The 25,782-nt window shown below is 53.5% G+C and overlaps 1 long non-coding RNA gene across 4 annotated transcripts; it reads left to right on the top strand.

The window, feature by feature from the left end:
* The first annotated feature begins 420 nt into the window (after positions 1 to 420).
* LOC131423294 (uncharacterized) lies at positions 421 to 25,478 on the top strand. Of its 4 annotated transcripts, XR_009224649.1 has the most exons (8): positions 440 to 523; positions 2,972 to 3,045; positions 15,713 to 15,812; positions 19,868 to 20,066; positions 20,827 to 20,930; positions 21,433 to 21,492; positions 22,521 to 22,629; positions 25,149 to 25,478. It is a non-coding gene; the product is annotated as an uncharacterized LOC131423294 (long non-coding RNA). The 4 variants fall into 4 exon arrangements; XR_009224647.1 differs by lacking the exon at positions 22,521 to 22,629 and having other exon boundaries at positions 421 to 523; positions 20,697 to 20,930; XR_009224648.1 differs by lacking the exon at positions 22,521 to 22,629 and having other exon boundaries at positions 19,864 to 20,066; positions 25,149 to 25,477.
* The last annotated feature ends 304 nt before the right edge of the window (positions 25,479 to 25,782 follow it).

A 25,782-nucleotide genomic window follows, 5' to 3' on the forward strand; every position in this document is an offset into this window, starting at 1 on the left:
CCCACCCCACAGCCTCACGTCATGGAATCACTCTCTCAAGTTCAAAAGCAAATGAAAACTTGGAAGCACCCAGGGATAGGGGTACTTCTGTCACACCCTTTCTCTTGTTTCCTTTGGGGACAAGGGTGGCCTGGAGGAACAATAGCGTCCCTTAGCCCCTTCTTCCTTCTTCAGGTTAGAAAAGGCACCAGAGGGAGGTGAGGGAAACAGCACACATGACAAAGACCCCCTTCTCACTCGGGCATGAAAGGGGAAAAGGAGGGGGGAGCTTCATGAGAATGGGCTGTTATTTTGGTGGTGACGGTGTCTCCAGCTAGGGGCAGCACCCCCTTTTTGCTGCCTTTCCAGGGAGAGCAGCAAGAAAAAGAAAGAGAGAGAGGCAAGCGAAATTCCTGAATGGATAGACAGATGCTACGTCACGGGAGCCGCATCCTCCACTCCACAAGAGGCTGGGAGCAGGGGGGAGACGGGCAGTCCAGCCGCAGGGGCCACCCGTGCAGCCTCTCCTCTTCACAGAAGCAGGGTAAGTGGCCACTGGGGTCCAGAGAGGATCCTAGCTCCCTCAGACATCTGGACTGGGGGTGGCAAGACAGCCCCTCAGCTGAGTCAAAGCACCATAAGCTTCCTACTTTGCCTCCTGGCTAATGGAGTCTGGTGCAACCATCACAGGAAGAAAAGGCTGATGAAAGATTGAGGGGGTCCCCAGAAGGGACGAGGCATGTAAGCGGAGGAGGAGTTGGAGAGTGGGGTTTCACCTCCCGGCTTCCTGGGCATCCATCACTGAGCTGAAGGCAGTGGCCCTTCCCAACCGCCCAGAGCGCCTCTTGGTCCCCCTCCTTCCCCCAGCCCCTGCCAGCCCAGACAGCTCACTAAGTTTGTCAATGGGATTGGGGGGGACTTTAGGGTCACGGTGCTACTGATCCTATTAATCCGCCCCTCCCTTTTCTCCACCAGACATGGCCAACATCTTAATGCTCAGAGCAGAGGCAGGAAGATTGTAGTGCAGACGGGAGGGAAGAGAAAAATGGTTCTGTGTGTGGACTCCTGACCTTCTTTCCTCGCCCCTGGCTCGTATTCTTCTCTGCCCCAGAGACTGCAGGTTTCAGGGGAAGAAAAAGTCCAGGGACTTGGAGGTGGGGGAGGAAAAGGAGCCCGGTTTCCAGGAAGGTAGAAACCAGAATTGGGGGAAAAAACCCAAATATTTTTTAGATTTAGATTCATTTTAGATTGAGATTGATTTCATTCCCCTTCTTCACCTGCCCCTTTCCTATGAGCTGGCAGGTAGGAAAGGGGCTGAGAGTAGCTTAAAGGCAAGCAAGGTTGGGGGACAGATGCTTGGGTTCTAGAAGTGGGGAGAACCCACTTCAAAACCCTCCAGATCCATTGAATGGAGGTGTCTTGTCTTTTTGATGTTATTAAAAGGAGGATTAGGGACATAGAAAGATGGCACTACCCTGAGCCTAGTCCCCACCTACTGTTCTTTCTGGGACATAGGCTGGGATCATTGTGGGGCAGGGGAAGTCAGAACAGAGCCGACCATGCCTGGTGCCCCAGAGGCCAGAGTGCTGGGAGAGGCCGAGGCTGCCAGCCGGCTGTATGCCGTGCGTGCTGGGCTGTGTTCCTTATCATCACGTTCCCCTGGGCATAGTGTGTGCCTTGTGGCCACATGGGAGAGCAGGGGTCAGTGAGGAGAGATCCAATGGCCCCAGGGACCCCAGAACTCTCACTGATAGTGGAAGAAGGAGCCAGAGGTCCCCCAGCTGCCTGTCCTTGTGCCTGTTTTTTGGCAGGTCAGCAAATCGGCATGGGGCGGGGTGGCCCGTCTTTGGTGTGAAGCTAACAGTTTTGGACTGATACCTCCCTTTCTAAAATGGATGGGCTGCCGGTTCCGAGACACGTCGGTGGGGTTCAAGTGAGGATTTGTGGGTGTGAGAACTGGGGAGAGGCATTCAAAGCACTCCTCCTAGAAATCAGGCTTGGATTTAAGCTTGTTCCTGTTCCATAGTATCTTTTATCGCCCGCCCCCCCCAACTTCCTCTGCATGTAGGTAGGTTATCTTCTGAGTTAAAAAAAAAAGAAGAAGGAAAAAAAATAGTTGAGGAATTGAATTTGAGATAGAAGAATTTATCAGCTTACCCCAACACACCCAGGTACACATAAATCCACTCCTGGTATTTTAGGAGCTAGGCTAGCTCTGCTATACATGTGATTACCCCAAACCCTAATTTAACACAAAAACAAAATACTGGGAAGAGAAGACTATACAGGATGGACTGAGTTCCATACCCAACACTGAAATAATAATAAATAACTGCACTGTATTCACACCATTTGTGTATGTAAAAAAGAGAGGGGAGGAATTGATAGCTACAGGATGTCTTTGTGGACCCTGAGAGAGATACATAGATAGACAGGTGGGTAAGTATCGAGGGAGATGGGTAGAGAAAGCTAGAGAGATTATGTGAAGGAGAATATCTTAAATGTGCACAGTACTTTACAGTTTATAGTGTCATTAGATCTAGACAGACACAAATACATCTCTAATCCCAGATCCTCCCTTTTATCCTAAGGGTGCTCTCTGGTAGGCTGGGCATCAGGGATCTGTGAGGAGCTGTGTCCTTTGGGCAGAGGATTACTTCTTTATGTCAGAGTCAGAGATCTCCAGGGGGCTCAGTTCAAACCCCTGGGCCTGAAGAATTTCCACAGAGCCCAGGAGATCCTGAGGAGAGGCAGGGTTAGCGTCACCCAGGCCAGATGGAGTTGGAGCACCCTCCGTCCATTTGTAGGCTTTTCTCTTTTCTCCACCCCCCAGGGCAGCCTAGAGCCCTGGCGATTGAAAAGGGAAACGTGGATGCCAGAGGTGCTGGCCACAGAGGGCTGGGGGAGAGTGGTAGGGAGCCTGGGGGCTACTAGGGAAAGGGGACTGGAGCTGCCCAGTGGACTTTAACCTTTGTATTCTCTCCTTTGACAGGAGCTGGGCATTCGAGAAGCAGCAGCCTGATCTGTTTCTGGTGTCATCGTAGGTGGCCACCTTTGGCTTCTGGGGTATTTATTTTCTTGTTGTTTGATGGTGGGGTGGGCTGGGGTGGGGAAACTGACCCTGTATCACCTGTTTTTCTCCCGCATCTCTCCACCCCACTCCTGAATTCTTTTGAGATTCTCTGCAGTAAGTTCTATGTACTGACTGATAATGGAAATGGAACAAGTCGCTGGATGCCACCTTGCATTCAGTTCTGTGACTGAAAGAATAGGCACTGGAGACGTAGGAAACTCGATTCCCCTTCTCCCATAGGCTCAGGAGTGCAGAGATGGAGGCCAGCTGGTCTGGGGGAGGTGATTGGTTGGGGAGGATGTTCATGGATGACAGTAAGAAAGGTTAGACTGAATTAAGAAAGGAGAGGAGTGTGAGGTGGGGTGAATGGGGCCATGGGAGCTTAAGCAACAATGAGTGGGTGTGTGTTCCCAGAATGCACCTGTGAGCCTCAGGAGGTGATTCTGCTGGGAGTCTTTGCCATTGTACTAGGTCTGAGTATGTGTACTGCACAGTACCCTTGCACATACCTGCTTGTGCCCCTTGCGGAGGCCATTAGCTGATGGCTGAGTATCTCATATGTAGAAAAGGCCCCATCTGGATGTCCCAGTCAATCCTTCACCATCTCTGCCATCTTTTTCTCACCTCCCCAATAGCATAGGGCTCTCAGGCAAGTAAGCCAGTGTGTAGGCTCAAGGACAGAACTGGAGCCAGCCAGGGAGGCCGTGCTCAGACAGGCCTGAGGAATTTCCAGGCTGGCCTTTCCACAGCTGGAGAAGGAAGGGAAAAAAAAAGAAAAACACTGTTGTGGAGAGGAGGGTGGTATTCCTCGGGCGAAATCCTCCATATTTTGACTCCACGCATTCTAAGCTTTTATGTTCATATGCACAGACATATACATGCGTACATATTTTTTTTCACACAGCCTCAGCATTTTTTAATTGCCAATGCTATTTGGCATGATCCCATGATCCCGCAAACAATGTAAATATTCTACAGCAAAAGAAAAGTACATGATAATGTTCATAATAATGTGCACTTAATAGACAGAAATAAATATGTGTACACACCTTCCCTCAAATACAGTCTTCATCTTTATCTTCAAGGCAAATTAACCTGGTAATTGAAACAAAAAAAATATATGCTTTTTATTTAATTGCCTGAATATTTCAAGAGAGTGGTTTACTGCCAAATGTATTTTGGGACCCGGATTATAAAGATCTGTCCAAAAGCTGCATCCAGAAAGCATAATTCAGGCCATGTTTTCTCTATATGGGCCTCTCCGGGCACACAGACAATAGGTGGCCAGCTAGGGGCTGGGGATGGGGATAGGCGCTGGCCCAGAAGGCGGGCTCATCAGCACAGGGATCTGGGGTGCTCTCTCCAGAGTCCCCCAGAATGTCCCTGGAAGGTCTCAGGGTGTGGTTCACAGACAGACCGTTGTTCCACAGAACACTCCAGCAGACTGTGCTCTGCACTAGGAGCAGAGGGCTCTGCACCAGCTGAGGCCTGCCTAGGGAGACGGAGACTGGTGGGCCAACCTGAAATGGCACCTAAAGCCCCTATTTTGCTCCAGCTGTTAGCCTTATCTTATCAGTAAAAGGGTCTTCCCTGGTCAATAGAAGTCTGCCATATCTTATCAGTAGAAGGGTCTTCCCTGGTCAAAGAACTGCAGGATAGTCACTAGTCACGAACACACAGCATGATGGACACAATGCCCCCTCCCCCACACCCATACACAAATTCCACAGAACACAACTGATCAATACCCTCACTGATACACCAGCATCCACCATGGTGCACATGACCACATGATGGCAAACCCAGACTTGCAGACACAGGGACCCACACACCTTTACTGGTTTATCAATTACTGCTCCTCCATAAAGCGGTTTTTTGTTTTTTAACCACTGGGGATTGAACCCAGGGCACTTAACCACTGAACCATATCCCCAGCCCTTTTTTAAATACTTTACTTAAATACAGGGGCTTGCTGAGTTGCTTAGGGCCTCCCTAATCTGCTGAGGCGGACTGAACTCTTGCTCCTCCTGCCTCAGCCTCCCAAGTTGCTGGGACTACAGGTGTGCACCACCATGCCTGGTCCTCCACTAAGTTTTTTTGGACTACTCTGCTGAAAGTTTGCCTGCTTTGTCTCCTCCTATAGGATGCCTAAGTCCGAAACTGTCTCTGTCCTTAAGGAGGCTGTTTGCTTTGCCACCTTCAAAGTAGTTTCTTTTTTAAAACTGGTACAACATGGCCCAGGGTACAATCCAATCCCAGTTAAGGTGGCAGTGGGGACTTTTCTGCTTCTTTCCTGGTTAATAGCGCTGTCCCCATTGGAATAAAGACAGCTGATGATCCACTAGTTTGCATCTCTGTACAGGAGCGGTGGGAGGTGGGGCTGTCCAGTACACCCAGATAAAACCAAACCCAAATATCTGGAAAGAGGTGGGGTTCCAAGTGGATAATGCCAGGGTGATTTAAACCAAGTTCCATTTTCTTTGTGGGGAGGGTTGTCAATTCCTTAATCTGGACCCTGTTTGGATTGAACTACCTCTGTAGAACTCAAAGCCACAGTAAGAGGCAGGAGGGTATTGCTACTTGGGGGAATTTTGATGTACATATTTTCAGGAGTTAGCTAAATGTATCCATTGTCCTTTTTTGGCAGGGCAGGGGACTACCAGGGATTGAATTCAGGGACACTCGGCCACTGAGCCACATCCCCAGCCCTATTTTGTATTTTATTTAGAGTCAGGGTCTCATTGAGTTGCTTAGCGATTTTGCTGGGGTTGGCTTTGAACTTGTGATCCTCCTGCCTCAGCCTCCTGAGCCACTGGGATTACAGGTGTGTGCCACTGAGCCTGAATCCATTCTCTTTTGATGTTGATTTTTGAGGAAGTCCAGCTGAGTCTGAATTTGGCCAGTAGGGATGAAGGTACAGGAGTCTCCACTGTGCAAAGAAAGCTTTGTTGTTCTCTCCCATTTCCAACAACAAACCAGGGGTGGCTGAAAGAGGGGAGAGCTTAACTAATCCTGGCTGACTATTTCCATACATCCGAAAGGTCCAAGCCAGGGAAAGAGTTGGTGGAGATTAGCTTGATGCCACAGATGACGGGTTACATTGGTGAAAATTGGTGGGTGAGGAAAAGGGGACAATTTTAGTTAGCTGGACGACTCGCTGTTTCTCCATAAGCTGGTCTCAATCTCCCAGAGCTGGAGAAATGGAGGAAGGAAGGGAGAAAGGTTTGCTTACCTGCCCTCAAGGGATTTTATGGGAGGGTAAATGGGGGATACTTGTTGGGGGAGTTGGTAGAGTGTCTGGAGAACTGCAGGCCCTACTTAGAATGTCTGGAATGGCTGCAGAGGAGGAGGCATCCTGTAAAGGGATGTGAGGTGGTGTGCTGGCAAATCTTTGAGGGTGTTGTGGGCATAGAGAAGAAAGGCCAGAAGGGCTGTGGTTTCTCTGGCGCCCCAATGAGATGCATTTGGGGACTGTATTGCAGCATGCTGGTAGGTCGGTCTGTCTGTGAGAATATTTGGGAAGCATTTCCTTTTTCTGCAACTGTAATTCGGCCCCAGGAACCCCAAGGCTCCCCACCCTGTGTACTCCATTCTGAGTTGTAAGGGGGCAGGAGGAGACAATGTGAGGAATGGACACTTTGTCTCTGTTTGCTTCTTTACACCCTCCCTGTCCACTTTGTGCTCCCAGTTCTGGAAGGATGAAGTATTGCTGCCCTGGAAGCTTCCAGATAAGCCTTTCCCTTGGGTAAGGGCCTTGAGACCCTGGGGAGGCTGACAGAAAAAACGCTGTGCCAGCCCCCCCACCCCAGAATGCCCTGGGGAAATCAAGCCATTTGCTTCAGCTTCATACTACCATTCTGGGTTGCTGGACTTTATCCCATTTCAGTCTGCCCTGGACCCCACAGTCTTGCTGCCCACATCAATGGCAGTGATTATTTAGATACCCACCGTTCTTTGAAGGAAGCACCAAGTTCAATCCATTGTCCATCAGTTTGTGTTTAACGACAGAGAACAGGGTTCAGGCTTGGCTTTGTTCCCGTCTGTGCAACCCTCAGATAAAACAATCTGAGCAGGTCTGACCTACAATCAGTGGTGCTTGGAGTGCTCCCCTGGTGACCTAGTGTTCAAGGATCCCTGGTTATAGAAGCTGGCCCGGGTGAATCAGACCAATAGGCTCCAGGTATCTGAGCCAGTCTCTTAGCAGAGCTCCCTAGAGGAGGGTGAGTGGAAGGGCGGAGTGCACTGCGGGGATTCCGATTGCTTCCTGCCGGCATCCCGGTTCTTGGGGGCTCGCTGGTTCAGAAAGCTCTCTGAAGCCGGCCTCTTGCCGGTTGGCGGCTGTGTACCAGCCAAGATCTGGTTCTGATTCTCCAATCCAGGTTGAACCTGGAATGTCCCGCTGGGCCAGATGGGGAGCCAGGTTGGAAAGTTGGGACCTGAGCCTTTGTGGGCGTTCTTCCTCCTCAAGCCCCAGAGCTGGTGTGGTGGAGGCCTGAGCAGAACTGGAGGTTAGAGTGCACGGGTGCCAAAAGGGAAACCTAGCCTTAATAGGACCCCCACGGCTAGGCCTAATTCTGCGGGGTTTTCCCAGGCTAAAGTCAGCGGGGATCTTCACCCCCAGACTCCCCTACCTGGAACTTCGGTGCTGTGAATAGGCTCAAGAGATATTCCCATTTCTGCCAAGGCCGAAAGGAGATTTGGCTTCGCTTAGAACCCCGTGTCTTCCAGCGGGAGTTCCAAAGCCCCAGAATCTTTCCCTCACTGTTTGGGGTTGAAAACCGACGACAGAGGTTCCTGTCCATACTGAATATTAGAATCACAGTTTGGGAAGGATCAGAACCTGAGAAGCACAAAGAATACTCTGTTGGGAGGAGGCGGGGAAGGGTAGAGCCTCTAGTCATCCGGTTCTTTTCAAGGGGATTTCACCGGATCTCTTTTTTGTCTCTGCGCGTTGGTCCTAGAGCCCCATACTCTACCACCAAAATGGAAAATGTAGGACCCACAAAAAGAGTGAGGCTGGAGATCAAAACCACAAGTGGCAATGGATTAGACATGGCAGGCAGGTCTGGGGGGGGGGTGAGTGAGGCACCAAGAAGCTAAGAATCAGCACACAGATGTAGTACTCCCCCGCAACAAACCATTCTCCAGGGGAGGGACGCCCCAATTGCGAGCTGTGGCCCGACCTGGTAAGGGAGAGGGGCGGGGCCGGCAGGGGAACGAGGCGGTGACGTCAGACGAGATAGAACCAATCAGAGGCTGCCCTGGGGAGGGAGTGTGAAAGGATGAATGAAAAGTCCGGAGCCGGAGCGCGACGGGCCAGAGCAGCAGCAGAGGCTGAGGAGGGAGCAGGGGAAGTGAGACCCGCTGTACCCTGCTAGCCTTGGCACCGCTGAGGCTAAGAGGCGGACGGGCTCCTCCGCCCTGGCTTCCGCTGAGCCCTGGCACTCCGGACCCAGGTCCACGGCGCTCCGTGGATGGGGACCCGCCGTCAGGACTGCGCAGGAGAGCGCGGATGGGCAGCCTGGGCTCCGTGTAAGTGGCCTGGCGGGTGTGGGGCAGGACGAGGACGAGCGCCTGGGAGTGGAGCGTGCTGTGCATCCGCCACGAGGGGCCGGTGGGGGGGGCCGGCGCAGCTCCACACCCTCTACCCGGCTCCCAGACCCTCCTTCTTGTGGATTCCGGTTCCCCGATACCACCCCCTGCCAGCCCCTGGGGCATCCCTCGCCTCAGACCCCCGGCCATTTTCACAGCCCTGGGTGATTTCTGATCCTCTTTGTACAAAGCCATTTCTCTGGGCTTTCTGCGGGGCCTGGAACTCGACTCACCTGCCCTGCCGCCCTCTGCTTTCCTCCCCCAACGCCGACACACGGGTGATCTCTTCCAGGATGGTGTCTTTGCCCTTTCCTTCTTCCCTTGCAAGACTCGCCTTGGGGTCTCCGGTTCGCCTTCCACCCCACCCCCACAGCCTTCCCCCTCTTTGAGTCGCGGGATTTCCCCGCGCCTCCGGGATTTTACCCCCAGGGCTCCGCTGCCCGCTCACCCTTTCAGTCGGCAGCTTGGATCCAGCTGTTGGCTCTGCACGGGCTGCGCTCGGCTTCCACCGCCCTTGCGAGTTGGAGACCTGGCTGGGTGGCTCTGCGCTCCGGGCTCTCACCCACGCGGAGGCTCGGGCTCCGCGGAAGGCTGAGGCTCTGGTTACCCGATGCGCTCTCCATCTTCCAGAGCGGGGCAATGCAGACCGGGTGAGGTTGGGGAGGCCTCTACATCGGTCCCTGCCGTCTTCCCCGGGTGGCACGAAAACCCGCAAGTCCCTTCTCTCCGGGACCAGGGATCAGAGGGACTCCCACTTCTGGATGGAAAGAGGGAGAGAGGGAAATGGGGCGTCGGAAGCTTTGGGGGTCAGTCCCTGGACCTCGACGCCATAGGTCATCGCTTCCTTTCTAAGCTTTTTCCAGCAGTCTAGTCTGTATCACTGTGTCTGAATCGTTTTTGGTCTTGGACTCCATTTCCCTCCCTCCCCCCCCTCTCTCTTTCTCTCCCTCCTCCCCCCCCACCAAGCGTGCATCCTCCCCCCACCCTCACCCGCGGGCGACACGGAGCTGCGGAGGTACAGGCGGCGGCGGCGGCGGCAGCCTGGAGGCTGCGTGGAAGAGGCAGCGGCGCAGCCAGGAGGCGGGGTTGGTTGTTATCTTTGGTTATCTAGCTGTATGAGTGGTGTGGAGTCTTCATAAAGCTAGATAACCGAAAGTAAAAATAACCCCATACACTGCGCAGAGGGGCTCAGGGAACACTGGCCTCATGGGCGGGCGGGGGATACCTGAGCAAAGGGCTAGAGCCTCGAGGAAGGACAGCCGGGAGGCTGCAAGAGGACCACGGCCTCCAGAGCACACTGGTGGCGGCGACTTTCTACCCCAAACTCGGTCTGCTCAGGTAGGAATTGCCGAATTTCACTTTAGCCAAACACAACACTCTGCCCTCCCTCCCCATCCCCGCTGAGTTCGAGGGAGTAAAGAAGCCACGGGTGGTCCCCTTTGGAAGTCCCCGCCTGGGACGCGATGATAGAGTTCACTGGCCAGGGAGCTGCTGCCAAGGAGAAGTCAGTTGAAATCTAGGTGCAGGGCCATGCGGGATATGCCTGGGGCGTCTGGACCAGGCTTCTCCCGGGAGCAGGACCCGGTGAGCAGTTTCCCCCAGGGTGCCAGCAGCTATTGCTGGAGGAGGAGGGTCGTAGGATGTCACCTGAGAACCCTGGTCTTTGCTTTGGTCAGCTCCCTGAAGCCATATAAGGCTATTTAGCTTGGTTGGAAGCTGAGAACGTCAGAGTGGAGTAGGTGGGGTTAGGACTGCGGTGACTAGAAGGAGTGTTGCTTTACAAAGGAGAAGAAGCAAAAATCAAACCCGCCCAGCCAGGACAGAGTGGCTAGAAATTCTTTTGCTCAGCCTGAGTTCTGGGGCGATGGAGAGAAGACTCCCTCTGCTCCATTTCCATATTCTTTTCTCCTTAGGACTCAGGATCTGAATGATGTCTTAAAAAGATTTTCTCACCACACTGTGTGTGTGGTTAATGACCAAAGGGGTTGAGTCTGGGTCTTTCAGGGCATTCTATGGCTTCCTCCCAGCCCAGCCTTACTTTTGAAAGTCACATCCAAGAAGAATAAATGGCTTCAAGGAGCTCTGAGGAGCTCAAACACAAAGGAATGTGTAGCTTAGTATCTATGCTGCCCAGAGAAAGCAAAGAATTAGATTAATCAGGGCCTTTCCTAAAAGAATCCATTTATCTGGCCTGACCTAAATATTTTAAGCAAGAGTATTTAGGTGCAGCTGAGAGGAGGAGGAGGAAGAACTAGAGTCACCTTGTAGAATAAAAGTAACTGTGGCCAAAGGTAGAAGTCGCCCCTCTGCGTTTATTACTGATCCCCATCGCAACACTCAAAGCCTGGCATTCCAGGACACAGGCAATAAAGTATAATAGGGGCAAGAAAAAATGGGCAAATCATCTTGTACAGACTCCAGTTTCCGGGGTGAATTTAAATTTTCCTCCAAGGACCTGATTTTTTTTTTTTTATAGCTAGACGATAATGATTCAATTATATATTATGTGGGAGAAATATTATAGAATCCAAACTCAAAAAATTGGGCTTCCGGGAGCCTGGAGTGCATATGTCTCATCCCTTTAGAGATTTGGAAGATGGAAAGATTATCAATCTCTTGATTTTTCAGCCACCTGGAATCTGGGTTTTCTGGAGGAGGTGGAAGTGGAGATTGGATTAGGGAGAAAGCAGGTTTTAGGCAGGGACTATAATAATCCCTAACCCCAGCTCTGTCTGTATGCCTTTCTTTGATCTTGCAACACTGGCGAGGGAAGTGTTATTGTCCCCATTTTACAGATGAGGAACCGCAGACCCAAATGAGTTGCTAATGTCACTCAATGGCTTCCAACCCGAATCACACTGAATCCGCCTGTGGGAAAATTGGAGAATAAGAGGAACTGGGATGGGGCTGGGTTGAGGAGGGAAGGGGCTTCAAGAGAGAGGGAAGAAGAAGCAGAGCCAAAGACTAGGCGCTTGGCAGAAAGACAGCCTTCCTGTTTGGGGGTTTTCATTGTTGGGGTCTTGAGGGGGAGGTTGTTGTGTTTTTGTGATGCTGGGGATTGAACTCAGGGCCTTAATTATGTGAGGCAAGTGCTCTACCACTGAGCTGCATTCCTGCCCCATACCCTTTTTAAAACTTTCTCTAGTGCAGCTTGTTGGAAATGTGTTTGGGATCCACCCAGCCTCATCCACAATGGGTTTATATTGTCAATGTCTCTCTTATGGGCACATTTAACTCTAGGACCTCCAAAGGAGAATAAAGAAACTGAAGGCTCGTACCCTACCAGTTAAGCACATCTATAGAAAAAAGAAAGAGGCCACAGGGTGGTGAGGGTGAGGGTTTGTGTCCCCCTTGTGTGTGGTGTTGCCGGCAGAGCGATGGGTGACTGTGAACCATGTGTGTCTTTTCGTGAGCGTGGGAGACTAAGTGGTTCCTGAGCTGGTGAGAGGTTGGATGTGTGCACCTCCATAGTCACTATGGAAGCTTGTTTGCGGGATTACAGATGCCTGGCTACGTATAGGTAAATCCACTATAGGAACAGACACTCTGGGACATAGCACTTTTTTTTTTTTTTTTCTTCCTGAGGTGCTGAGGATTGAATCCAGGTCCTCCTGCATGCTAGGCAAGCACTCTACCACCAAGCCACACCCCCAACCTGACCTTTCTTTTCTTTATACCAGATAGCACCTTCTTTCTCAGTGGGAGACCTGGTAGAACTGGGAGACTTTCTTGCAGAGGCTCAGAAAACCCTCACCAGCTACCAGTTAGGAAAATTCCCCTGTTGTATTATCTTGCCTCTGCCTGTGTCCTAGAATTTTCAGTTTTATTTCTCAGATCTAACCTGGCACAGGGGCACATACCTATAATTCCAGTGATCTGGGAGGCTGAGGCAGGAGAATCGCAAGTTCAACACCAGCCTGAGCAACTTAGGGAGACACTGTCTTAAAATAAAAATAGCAAGGGCTGGGGATGTGGCTCAGTGGTAGAGTGCTTGCTAGGGTTCAAACCCTAGCACTCTCTCTCCCCTGGAAAAACCCCAGGTGTTTCAGATCTCACTACATCCACCTAACCTACTGAAAACGAAATTCTAAGCCAGTTTCTTGATCTGTTTTTTCCCCCCTCAACCCTTCATCCAAAATGCTCTCTTATTGAATTCTCAGTCCAAGCAGTTAAAGACAACTTTCTCTAAGAAATTTGACTCAAATTTTACATGATCACCCACACACACCCTCCCCCAGGGGCACAATTTTTTCCCAGTTCCAGGCATCAAAAGGGTCTTGCTGACAGGTCCTTGGAGTCATGAGAATCATCATAATCAGGAAGCCTAGGGAAGAGAAAACCGAAGGAGAAAATGACTGAACCAAGGACCATGCTCAGGTGCCGTCATTTACCAGCTATGCACATCTCTGAGTCTTGGTTCAGATAATGGGCCTGGCACAGGGGTGCATGCCTGTAATCCCAGCAACTCAGGAGGCTAGGAGGCTGAGGCAGGAGGGTTGCAAGTTCAAAGTGAGCCTGAGCAAATTATCAAGACCTTGTCTCAAAATAAGAAAGAGATAAAAAGGGCTGGGGATGTAGCTCAGAGGTAGAGCGGCCCTGGGTTCAATCTGCAATGCTGAAAAAAAATTTAGATAATGGAGATAAGAATGATACCCTTGAGCTTTTTTGGTGTGTGTGCTAGGGCTCAAACCCAGGAACTCACCCAATCTAAGCCAGCAGTCTACACTGAGCGACACCCTCTGTGCTCCCTTAAGGTTGTTGTTATATGCAGCACATGAAGAATTCTGTATAACTAACCCCATAATATGTACTGACTCTCATGGGTAAAGGGTAATCCTTAGATTGCAGAAAAGTCAAAGGCTTCTGTTTGGCAAGACTACTTGGTAGGATGCAAAAGTGAGGACCTTCCTCCTTTTCCAGCTTTGGGAGTCAGAGAGGGACTCCTGGACACCTGGGTGGGAAGTGTTGGAACCCTAAAGAGAGGAGGCAGAGCCCCTGGGAATCCTGTTGATGGGAAGATACTGTGTCTACATGCAGAATGGCCACTGGCCGGGCTCCTTCTTCTCAATGTATCTTACACTTATTTGTCAAAGCACTGATGATCGGTACATCAATTTATGTGGGTTGATAAATTATGGCATGTGTCAATTCTAAGTTCATATCATTAAAAATCTAGATTCCAGAGTTACTAAATACGCTTTCTAAAATTAAAATACTAGTTAGGTAGTAGGTAAAATTAATAAACTAAAGAGAGACCTGCCTATTGGGGTGCAGACTTTATGCTTCATCAACAAAGTTGTCTTGGGCTGGGAAAGTGGCTCAGTGGCAGAGAGAGTGCATGTATGAAGCTCTGGGTCCCATCATCCCTTTATTCCAAAAAGAAAGAAAAGAAAAGGAAGAGGAGGAGAAAGAAGAAAGAAAAGAGGAAGAAGAAGGAGGAGGAGGAGGAGAAATAGAGATCATATTGATCTTCTCTCCCCTTGCCTCCCAGACCAATACCCTCTCAACATGACTCCCAGGGTTTGGGACCCACCAGAGAAGCCTAGGTCCCTCTGTGCTCTTCTACATCTGGAAGTCCTTTTTGAAGTCTGCACTGCCGAGTTTTTGGAGTTAGAACTCTGGTATTTACTTTCTCACCTCCCTTTCACCCCAGTGATCAGGGGACAGACTGACCTTCCTCCCTGGGAACAGACTGGCCTTCCTACCTCCCTTCTTTGCTATCTGGACCTCAGAGATTGGGGTCTTGTCCTGAGGCCAACCTCCCTAGGAGAAAAGAGAGTTTAGGTTAATGCTTTAAAATCACTGGAGGGAAAGGAGGAGCCCAAACTATAAAAACATTCTTAGGCTTTTGAGGAGAGGGAAGAGCATGGTTATGGGAAGCTAAGAGAGGTGAGAGGAAAGGGGAACCCCTCCTTGCCACCCAGGCTCTGCCAGGGCTAGAGGACACCCCCCCTCCTACTGCCCTAATCCCCCCATTAAGGCAGCTCTGAGTTTGTTATGACAGCGGCTGAAGGCAGCTGAATTGCTGTTTGCTGTGTCTGCTAATTGGACTGAAGGGTTGGAGTCTGGACACTGAAAGGGACCATTGTTGCTGTTTACCTTCCACAGCCGCCTCCCTGGGGACCCTCTGGGTGAAGGGGAGCAGCACGCCCTCAGGTCATTGCACCCATCCCTGTTGGCACCGAGGGACTGTGATGGAGAGACAGTTCATCTCTTCACCTTGGGGTGGTTGAGCTTCCACAGAAGGGAAGGGACAAGCTCAACACCTACATGGCTCCTTAGGCCAAGCCGGGACCATCCACGAGCCCTTGGGGACAGGAATTATGTGCTTGTGCCTTTCTCTTCCTTATGCATTCCCTTTTTCCTGGGGGGGGGGTGTGTCTCTTCCTCCAGCTGACCAGGCTTAACCCCTGTACCTTTTATTATCTGCCTCCTTCTACACCAGTGAGTTCTCAATTGGTTATGCACTTAAGTCACCTCTGGGAGGTATATATATAATATGTATCTGAGTATCTGGGAATCAGAGTATCTGGGAATGAGACCTGGGCACCAGTATTATTTAATATGCAACTTTGTGTTAAGAATCTCTGATACAGGCTCATCTCTCTACCTGGAAGACATACACACACACACACACACACACACACACACAGATCTTGCCCTGCCATTCCTCTCAAGCTCTTGATATCTAAAATGCTATCAGGAGGTAGTATCTCTTTCTCATCTTTGTTACTCAATTTCTCGTAGGAGCCTTAGAGTTTAGGATGGAATTTAGAGGTCTGTATTCTGTTTTCCACATCAACCTGAACTCTGTCCCAAGGGCAAATACACTGTCTCCATCTCCCTGTGGATTTCCCCAAAGCATCCAGAGAAGGGCTGATCTAATCTGGGGCGCTTAAATCATCAGGGATGAAGGGGTGGGAGGCTCAGATATTTATTGACTCTTGTGCTCTTGTTCCCTCAAAGCAGCATTGGTGATGTGCAGGTCTCCAGAGAGGGGACTTTCTTCAGGATTCCATTTCCCATTTCCTGACTGTATCCAAATATTTCTGCTTTTCTTCCCTTTAGCTCCTCACCTGGGGCGGGTGGGTGCTCCACCACCCTCCCGCCCTCTTTTCTCCCTGTGGACCACAGAACCGCATCCAGCACCACGGACAGCTCCCGGATGGTGAGTGAGACTCTGCAGACCTGCTTTGGGAGGGTGGGGAGAGGCCCCCTTATATCAGATTTTTGTATCTGAGGGGCTTGTTGGCAGTCATATGTGGACGCTCAGGGAGAGGCAAAGGCTGAGGGCAGTTGGCTTTCCAGTCTCCAGGACCCTGGGTTTGTCCTCATGGGAGGAGTCTCAATGTCATGTAAGACGAGGTAACGCCAAAATGGGCCTTAGTTCTCCCCAGCACTGTGACATTTCACAGATCCCAGGGGAGTGGAAGAGGTGTGGTCACAGGTCACCCAGCCCCCTGCCTTCAGCCTGGCCCTTCTACATATGTGGTAGACATCTTCTCTAGGAGTCCCCAGCTTGGCTTGGGCAGAGCAGGACTAATGCTGGTAGGGGGAGTTCACAGGTTGCTCCCACACTAGGACAGGATCCATGCTCGGGCTTGTGAGGTATTTGCAGGAGCCAGGACGAGGTGGCCTGCCGTCCCTGTCTGAGGAGACCTGGAGGGCAGGCCTCGGGGAGCAGGACAGAGGAAGGCATACCTTGCAGTAGCTGGCAAGCCATGAGAGAAAAGGCAAGAGGCCACCATCTGCCAGGGCACAGGGGCCAGTGGATGACCACAAGGAGTCTCCAGAGGCCAGCAGGAGTCATGCAAACTGGAATGGGGCCTGGGAAAGGCCCTTCTGTGTGCCCATGCCTGCTCCCCCAACACCGTGAGCCTAGAAACAAAGGGGCCATTCTCTCAGATTTGATGCCGCCATCTCCGGCTGGCAGTGCCAGGTGGCGGGGGCATCAGGGGGTGTCAATCCATTATCCACCCCCCAACTCCTAAGTCCTCTGGGGCTGGATGTTGGGGAGGTGGGTGTTCTATGCTATGTTGCCATGGCAACCCCCGACTCCCCACCCCCCCCCCCCAGCACAAAGAGAGACAGATTTCACCCCCACCTCCAGGAAGAACCTGGGTCTGGCTGGGAATCTTCCCTTGGGAACCCTCCTCTCTGATGCACAAGCCATGGCATGCATAAGCATCACCCTCTTTTTAGCCCTCGGAGCTGAAGTTTCTGGCATCAGTAGGCCATAGAGGCGGGGAGGCTGTTGCACTCAGGGTCTGGGCAAGGTGGTGCAAGGGGGCACCCATCCCTGTGCTTAACCCCCTCTCTCCCCAAACTCCTCTGCCCTTCACCTCTAGCCAGGACCACCCTGGGCCTTCTCAGCTGAAGCCACAGAGCCGCGACCTTCTCCTCTTTCCCAGGAGCGAGGAATACCCTGCTGCTCCCTGCAAACCCCCCCCAGGCTGTGGGAATGGAGGAAGATGAGGGGGCCATTCCTGACACCCTCCATCTGCACCCTCCACCATTCCTCATTAGGCATTCTGCCCCCTCCTTCCGCTCGTTAAGCCTGATTTGCATACATTTGCATAATACAGTTCATTTGCATTCCAGGAGGCTCATGGTAGAAGCCAGGGGAAAAAAGGGGGGGGGGCTGGCGAAGAGAGAAAAGGGGAGAGGTTTTGTTTTCATCAAAGTGTGGGGGGAGGGGCCGGGAGGTGGCAGGAAGAGGACGGAAATAAAAACTCACACTACTTTCTTTCTTCCCTGCCCTCCCTCTGCGCTGGGCTCCAGTGCCAAAGAGGGAAGCCAGAGGGACCGCTTTTCTGTCCTTTTTTGTCTTGCTTCCTCCGGCCTTGGCTCCCCAGCCTGGCCCCCCACCTTGTTGGGTTCAGGCTTCAGAAAGAAAGAGGCCGGGGTAGGAGGCAAGGCTGTGGGAACGGAAGCAGAGGGAGGCAGGGGGCCGCCATCTTAGGTAGCTGGTGCCCGTAAAATGGCCGCCTCCGACAGGTGTGCGCTGAGAGCCAGCCCTGGCCGGTGGACACCAGGGAGACCGGGACCCTCAGAAGGACTTCTTGGCTGACCGAGAATGTGGTTGAATGTTCTCACCAGTGGAGCTCGGGAAGAGAGGGCAGGGAGAGAAGAGAGAGGGCGGCTCCCTGGACAGACGTGAGGTTGGCCACTGAAGCAGGTGGCAGGGACGCCTCCGCTCACGGGGGGAATCCCAGAGCTCGGGAGGCTTGTGGGAGGCATCAGAGCTGGGGGCACCAGCAGGGTCAGGGACAGTGAGGTGTGGGCGGGCGGGGTCTCCGCCTTGGAGAGCCACTGTCCACCTTCTCTCCCAGACCACTAGTCCAGTCTTCATACCTGGGGAAGGTGTGCCCTCTCCAAGGCCATGCACAGCTGCCCCACAGGCCCAGGGCTCTCCCTCAGGGTGGGACCTCCCCATCTCTACAGAGAGTTCCATGCTGATTCCCTCCCGTCTTCCCCGTGGCCTTCAGTTCTGTGACATCCCGGTCCCTTCATCTAGATCCACCAGTTCCCCACCCAGAAGGGCTCCCCAAGCTTCTGCCACCAGCACCCTGTGCTCTTCCTTCTTCCTCTTAACTCACTCTTGCCTTTCAACCATCCTCTGAAGGTCCCCCCCATCACCCAGGTGCCTAACCTTGACCTGTCCAGAACTCTCCTAACTACTGCCTGGGGCTCTCACGTTAGCTCCCAGGTCAGACTGGAAAGGCCACCTGCCCCTACCTTGGCTGCAGGGAGCCCTGGGAAATTCCTGTGTGCTTATCTCCTCTAGGGGCATGCAGGTGCTCCCTCCCCCAACACTCAGAAGGGCCGCTCCCAGGGGCCACCCATTAGCATCAGGCCAGAGTCCTGCCCCAAGCTCCGATGGGATGCGACATTGCTCAACTCCCAGGCCCCTCAGGTCCAAATCCTGAGCACTTTCCTGGACTTGCCCCAGTTCAACCCTGACCCCACCAAAACCCATCGCTTCCTCCTTTATCAGCTCCACATCAGCTCATGCACTCAGGTATTTATTGAGGGCCTACTGTGTGCTGAGTGCTGTGTGAAGGGGAAGGTAGACTACAAAGCTGCTCTGAGGAGCTAGCCGTCTGTTGGGGACACAGGCCAGTTGTCCTGAAGACCCACCTAGTGCCGTGGAGGCGTGGAGGAGGGAGCCTCTGGCCACCTCTGGAGAGCTAGGGAAGGCTTCCCGAGGGTGCCACAGGGACACAGGCATGCAGCAGTTTGTCACCCCGAGGAGTCTGAGGAGGTGGGTGGTGGACAGTAGGCTGCACATGTGAAGGCTGGAGGGGAGGAAGGAGCCGGCGTGTTGGGGATTAGCCTGTCCCTGGAAGGCAGTCTGTGCCCGAGGGACGTCGACATGGGAGCAGAAGTTCCATTGTCAGGAGCCTTGTGTGCTACACCAGGGAGGCTAGGGTTAACCACGTGCTGGAGAAGCCAGCTGATAGCACCAGGCATCCTGGGCAGAGGGAGCGACTTTGGAGCAGGGAAGGGGACTCCCACATCTAGCTGCCCACTGAGCGCAGCACCCATCAGATACTTAACTCTTAGCTGGTTCCAGAGAAGTGAAAAAACCTACAAAAGGCCTTGGAGCCACCTGAGAAAGGGCTGTATCTTTCCTTCCCACTTTCAGAATTTCTCTCTCTTTTTTTTTTTTTTTGATATCAGGGATTGAACTCAGGTGCCTTAGTCACTGAGCCACATCTGCAGCCATTTTTTTATATTTTATTTAGCGACAGGGTCTCACTGAGTTGCTTAGGGCCTCGATAAGTTGCTGAGGCTGGCGTTGAACTCAAGATCCTCCTGCCACAGCCTCCTGAGCCTGTGGGGTTACAGGCATGGGCCACGGCACCCAGCTCCCTGCTCCTCCCCCGTCTTCCTTCTCTTTCTTTCTCTCACAGACAGACAGACAGACAGATAGACACACACACACACACACACACACACACACGGGTGGTGGAGGGGGAGGACAGCTAGGCTTATGGGAGCTCTTTGGGGAGAAACGTGGAGAAACACTAAGTTGGGGATTTCCATCATCAGGAGCAGGTTCAGGTCAGGGCAGGAGGTGGGCCTGGAGAGGGCAGGGGTGCTGGCCCTGACCTGTGCCTCTGCCTGACCTCTCTGACTTTATTTATCTATTTATTTACACAGGAGATTGAACCCAGGAGCGACATCCCCCAACCCTTTTTGTTTTTTATTTTGAGACAGGGTCTTGCTAAGCTGCCCAGGCTGGCCTCAAACTTACGATCCTCCTGCCTCAGCCTCCGGGGTCCCTGGGATTGCGGGCCTGCTCCACGCTCTCTTACTTAGAAGACAAAAGTGGCTCCAGAGGTCAAGAGCTGCAAGAGCAGGAGGCTGAGCGCAGACGCGCAGAAGGGAGACCCGTCCCGGGAACTTCCTGGAGGAAGTAAGGAGCCAGAAGAGGTGTCCAGGGCCAAGGCTGGGAGGGGACTCTCAAAGAGAAAGGGGACAGGAGATGAAGGGACAGTGGCTGCTGCTGGCCACAGGGTGGAATGTAGGAGGGGGCCAGCTGCCACCCAGCCCCAGTCCAACCTTTGCACAAAGACCTCTGTGTGAGTGGACATGGAAGTGGCCCTGTCAGGTGCAAAGGCTTAGTTCCCAGGGGCCGCTCAGGGGCTGCTGTGGAATGGGGCTGGGGGAAGGGGGGCGGAGGGGTGGCCTCGGGCTTAAACCAGGTCTGAGCAGGAAGGGAGCAGCTGAGGCCCCGGGACCTCACCCCGAGGCTGTGGAGAGCCACTCCCCATTTCCCCCAGCTGCCCCTCCCAGTCCTGCCAGACCTCGCCACCTCCAGCCTTCCTCCATGATGTGTAGGTGCCCTCTTGGGACACTTTTGGACCTGACCCCATCTAGCCTCCTACTCTTCCTGGCAGGGGGACATCAGGGTCCCCTTCCAGCCCCTCCCAGGGTGCTCCCTCCAGGGAGAGCTGTGCTGAGACGGTGGACAAACAGGATTGACCAGAGCCTAACATGAGGCCCAAGGTCACTTCAGCTTCCAGTACGTTCTTGTCTTCCCCAGGGGAAGTCAGTCCTGCGCTGGCCCTGTCCCCGGGTCCCTTCCTGATAGTCCGCAGTGTGGAGAGACCTTCTCCCCGACTGCCAAGGCCTTTTTGAAGGATCCTGACCCTTCAAAACCTGTTTGGATTCAGGGCACTTGGAGCCATAGAAGATGGCAGGCGCAACCGCAGCCTGTCGCCGCTCACAGACTGTTAGACAGAGGCTCTGTCTGCAGGGAGGACGACAGAAGGAGGAGGTTTGGAACTGTTTTATTTTATTTTTGTGGTGCTAGGGATTGAGTCCCGGATCTCACACAAGATACACAAGTGCTCTACCATGAGCTGCATGCCCAGCACCCCCCCTGCACCCCGAGAGTTTTTTGGTTTGTCTCTGGAGTGGGACAGGCCGGTCAGAACACAAATTCTGGCTTCCCTTACCTGCTAACCAGGTGACCTTAGGCAAGTCAACTAATGCATTTGAACCTGAACTTCCATCAATATCAAATGGGATGGTGAGGATGGGAGCATTTTATGGGACTATGTGTAGATGCTGGGTGTTAATTACTAAATGCTGGGGGACACAGTTATAGAGGCCATTGGAAGAAAGTGGGGGCAATCAGGAATGCTTCCCTGGTTTGGGGGCATGGGTTGTAGGTTGCGAGGGCTGGGGATTGAGCAGCTGAGACTGATTCAAGAGGGGCTCACTTTTAACAATAAGGTGGTGAACCCCGTTCCCACAGCTTCTTTCATCCTTCTTAGGAAAAACATGCTGCTGGCCATGTGTGAACTCCATCCAGGGATACTGGGAGATGGACACAGGTAGGTGGAGCCATGGCCCCAGACTGCCCATAACCCACCCGCCCCTCCTCTGCAGCCCCGGACTCCATGTTCTCCAGGGGGACCACCAGCCAGCCATTGTGGAGTCTCCGCTCTATCAATGCACTCAGAATGGTACCTCCAAGCCCCGCCACCTGGGACCCTCTCAAGTCCCCAATTCTGTGCGTCCTCAGCATGGCCAGGAGGGAGCTAACTTTGGATCTATTTAGACCCCGGGCCCACGGGCCAGAGAGATGGGGCAGGAGGGTCTTTGTCTGTAAGCGGCCCCCTCCTAGTTGTAGGAGCCAGAGTCGGAGGCGGAGTGGTTTTGGCATCATCCCCCGCAGACAGAAGTGGGGCCTTTGGGCCTGGAGCGAAGGACCAGGTTGAGGCTGGTATATGGAGGGAGCGCCCTGGGCATGGGGCATGAGCTTCACCCGGCTGGGGCTGCCTTCTGCTGGGCTTGTCCATCTGGCACCAGCTGGCTGCCTAGCACCGCCCCCACAGCCAACCAGACGCCTTCTGCTGTTGCCATGACAGTCGGCGGCCATCTTGCACTCAGGGTGCCACCTCGTCTCTGGGGTTTCCCATGGGGCTCCTGGAGGCTGGAGGTGGCTCTCCAGAGATTTGTCCCTGTTCTCTGATGTTCAGCCAGTAAAAGTTCGTTTTCATGCACGCCTTTTTGTATGTGCTGTTTTTTTGGAACTGGGGATTGAACCCAGGGGCACTTTGCCTCTGAGCTATATCCCCAGCCCTTTTTATTTTTTATTTTGGGGCAGGGTCTAAGTTGCTAAGGCTGGCCTCAAACTTGCCATCCTTCTGCCTCAGCCTCCCCAGTTGCTGGGATTAGAGGTGTAGGCCATCATACCTTACTTAAGATAGGATTTTTTAAGGCCAAAGTGGAGGTTCATTCTGTGTCAGGTTCTATGCTAAACACTCCCTGTGTGTTATTCAATGTGCTGAGAAAGGGTCAATGGGATAGATGTCAAGAGGTTCTGGCTCTAGGATAGATTTTTCTTCTCTCCAACCAGAAAATTCCACCTACAGATTCCTATCTTGGGAAGTTCTTCCTAGTGTCTAATCCAGATCTATAGTGCTTTAACACCAGTTCTTGGACCCTTGGCTTAACATGGTTGAGAGGTAAGAAAGGAACTGCCATCTAGCTTTAGTCACTTTATGGATATTTCTGGACCCCAACTACTGGCAAAAGGACCTCGAGGAAGCTGGCTTGGTGAGAGGTCAGAATGCCTCCTCAAATCCCTGGGGGGCCCCTTGCTCAAATCTTCTGTGGAGAGGAGTCAGTACCCTGAAAGGTTTTGAAATTCCCCCTCCGTGATCCCCCTCAGGACCCCAAAAAGAGGCAGGAGCCAGGACCATTGGACAGGGATAGTCTCCCAGGCTTTCCAGTGGGAGGCCCCTCGGGAGACTCTCTCCACTCCCCTCCCTGGGGAGACCCCTAGAAGGACCCGAGGGGTCCCGGATGGCGAGAGTGCCCTCCTTCTGGAGCCAACCCAAAGCAGAGAGCGGTCACCTTGACCTCCAGGGACATGGACAAGGGGCACCGAGCAGGGGCTAGCTTTGCAGAGGGGAGTCCTGAATGAGGAGAGGTGGGGAGAGAAAGGAGGCCATGCCCACCGAGGAAGGGTGGGCGCCAGGGAGGGGCCGGGTAATTTATGATGTCCTTGCTCCCCGCCCCACTCTCCCAGCCACCGCCCCGGCCCAGCCCTTCTGCAGTAGTTGCTAGGAGATCCGCCTGGCTCTGTCTGGGGCTGGGAGGGGTGACAGGCTGTTCCCAGGGACTCCTGCCTGTTTCACTCAGGGTGGGCTCAGCCCCCCGTCCCCGGCCACATCCACACTCTGACAGGAAAGCCCTGCTGTCCCCCCAAATCTAGGCAGCCTGGGGGCGTGGGGCTCCCTAATGGGCTGAGGGTCCAGAGCCAGGGACGGAAGGGAGAGCCTGAGAGGGCGCTTTGCCCCGCGGCTGGGGACTCTGGGGAACCGCGGCCCAGCTGGGTCCTGCAGTCAGCCAGAGGGGTGAGGGACTCCTCCGGCCCTCCTCGAGGACCCCAGGGTCAGGGAGCCGGTCTTTACCTTTTCCCCAATAAGTGTCTCCAGGACGATGAGCCAGGCCGGCTTCTGTCCCCAAGCCTCCATGTGGTCAAGGTCCAGTTAGGGACCGAGCAGAAGTGGGAGCAGAGGGAGGAAGAGGAGCCAGGGCCAGGAGCACGGGGGAGGGAGGTGAGTCTGGAAAAGCCAGGAGCGAACCGGGTACCCTGCTGCGCAGGCCGTGGTCTCGCCACTCAGGACGCCAAGGAGGGATGATCCCAAGTTTTGGCCAGCCTGGGCAATTTGGTGAGGCCCTTGGAAAGGAAGGAAGAAAAGATGGGGGGCGTCCCGGTGGCCAGAGGGGAGCACTGACCTGAGTGGAGTTGGGCAACGCAGGGGTGTAGTGAGGTCCCATCGTGTGTGTGTGTGTGTGTGTGTGTGTGTGTGTGTTTTGGTACCAACGATGATTGAACTCAGGGCACTTTACCACTGAGCCTCATCCCCAGCCCTTTTTATTTTCTATGTAGAGACAGGGTCTTGCTAAGTTGCTTAGAGCCTTGCTAAATTGCTGAGGCTGGCCTTGAACTTGGGATCCTCCTGCCTCAGCCTCTGGAGGTGCTGGCTCCACAGTCTCCCTTCTCAGATTTCAAGGTTCTCAGCCAAGGCTGTGGTCGGTGGGAGAGCCCTTGCCTGTCCTGTGTGGCCCCAGGTTCAGGCCCCAACACGAAGGTCGGGTGAGGTGAACTTTAGGGGCTCCCCAAACTGCTGGCTCACAGGAAGCACTGTGCCCACGACGGATTCTCTGTCGTTTCTGGGGCCCCTTCCCCGACTCCAGGAAGGAGGGTGTTGACCTTGACTCTGCACCCACTCGGTCTGTCTCAGCGATTATCTCAATTAACCTTCCCTGAAAATGGTGCAGTCCGAGTCTCCCTTTCCAGAGGAGGAATCGGATCTTCAGGAAGGATGTCGTTGTCCCTGAGTCACAGGACTGGCACATTGGGCTGGGCTGGGTCCCCTGCCCTCCCGCTGGCTTCCTGCAGAATCGTGTTCTGAGCACAGTCGACCGAAAAGAGGGAAAGAGGAGAGGGCCAGGGCAGGCGGAGCCGGGCGGATTCTCGGATGCTCAGCAGTCCCTGCAGGTTGAGGACGGGACTGGAGAAGTCACCAAAGTCCTCCCAAGTGGCCCTGGAGCTCAAGGGAAGCAAGCCCCCTGCCTTCCTTCCCCGAGAAAGCGCCCTGGGGTCCCTGCCTGATGTTTGGAATCTGAGCTTCCACCCAGGCATTCTCTACCCCATTGCCCTGCGTGGAGACCTGGAGCAGACGCCTGGGCTCCAGCCACTGTCGGGTGGCCCTCGTCCTCCTCCTTTCCCGATGGAGGGGCACCCTGTCAAGGCCACGCATTCAAGCTTCCCTCTGCCCTCGCCTCAATTCTTCATTATTTATTTATGTATTTATCATTTTTTTTTTTTTTACATTTTTTAGTTGTTGATGGACCTTTATTTTATTTGTTTGTATGTGGGGCTGAGGATGGAACCCAGGGCCTCACACATGCCAGGCAAGCGCTCCACCCCTGAGCCCCAGCCCAAGAAAAATTTGACGATTTTTCTTTTCAGATCTCTAAGAACCCACTTCCCCCGGCGGCTGGGTTCCCTCTGAGAAGCCTTCCATCCCGGCCGAAGGCTCAGCGCAGCAGAGTGAGATCCACCAAGGCAGAAAGGAAATGGGGAGCACCCACCCTCCAGCCTGGGCAGCCATCCCACCTGGAAGCTTCTGGAAGGAGCCTTCGCTGGGCCCGTTGCTCCCTGTCCACCGGCTGCCCGTGCAGGCCCACCCCGTTTATCCCGGGTCGTCTCAGCTGGGCTTCCCACGACCTCTGGGGTGAAGTCCCGTCTCCTGTCTAATAAAGACTCTTGAGTTTTGACTGACAGTGACCGTGGATGTGCCTGGGCGGGTTGGAAGGGGAGGGACTGAAGAAGAGGGGGTGACACTGGGCTTCCTCTAACAGGGACCCAGCCATAGAAGGAACTTTGCGACAGAAGGTGGCGATCCCCCCTGGGGAATGGGATGGGGGGTGGCTGACAACGCCGCCCCCACGCCCCTCCTAACCACCCCAGACCCTGAGAGCTCCACCCAGGATCTGGCCCCTTCCGTCTCCGAGCAATGGGCTGGCGCTCCCAGCCAAAGGGGCACTGAGGGACATCTGAAGGACCGAGAGCATGGGGGGGGGGTTCTGTGGGGCAGGTCACT

Source organism: Marmota monax, unplaced genomic scaffold, assembly GCF_021218885.2.
Source record: "Marmota monax isolate L192 unplaced genomic scaffold, Marmota_monax_Labrador192_F-V1.1 WCK01_AAM20220418_F8-fsc00108, whole genome shotgun sequence".
Lineage (NCBI taxonomy): Eukaryota > Metazoa > Chordata > Mammalia > Rodentia > Sciuridae > Marmota > Marmota monax.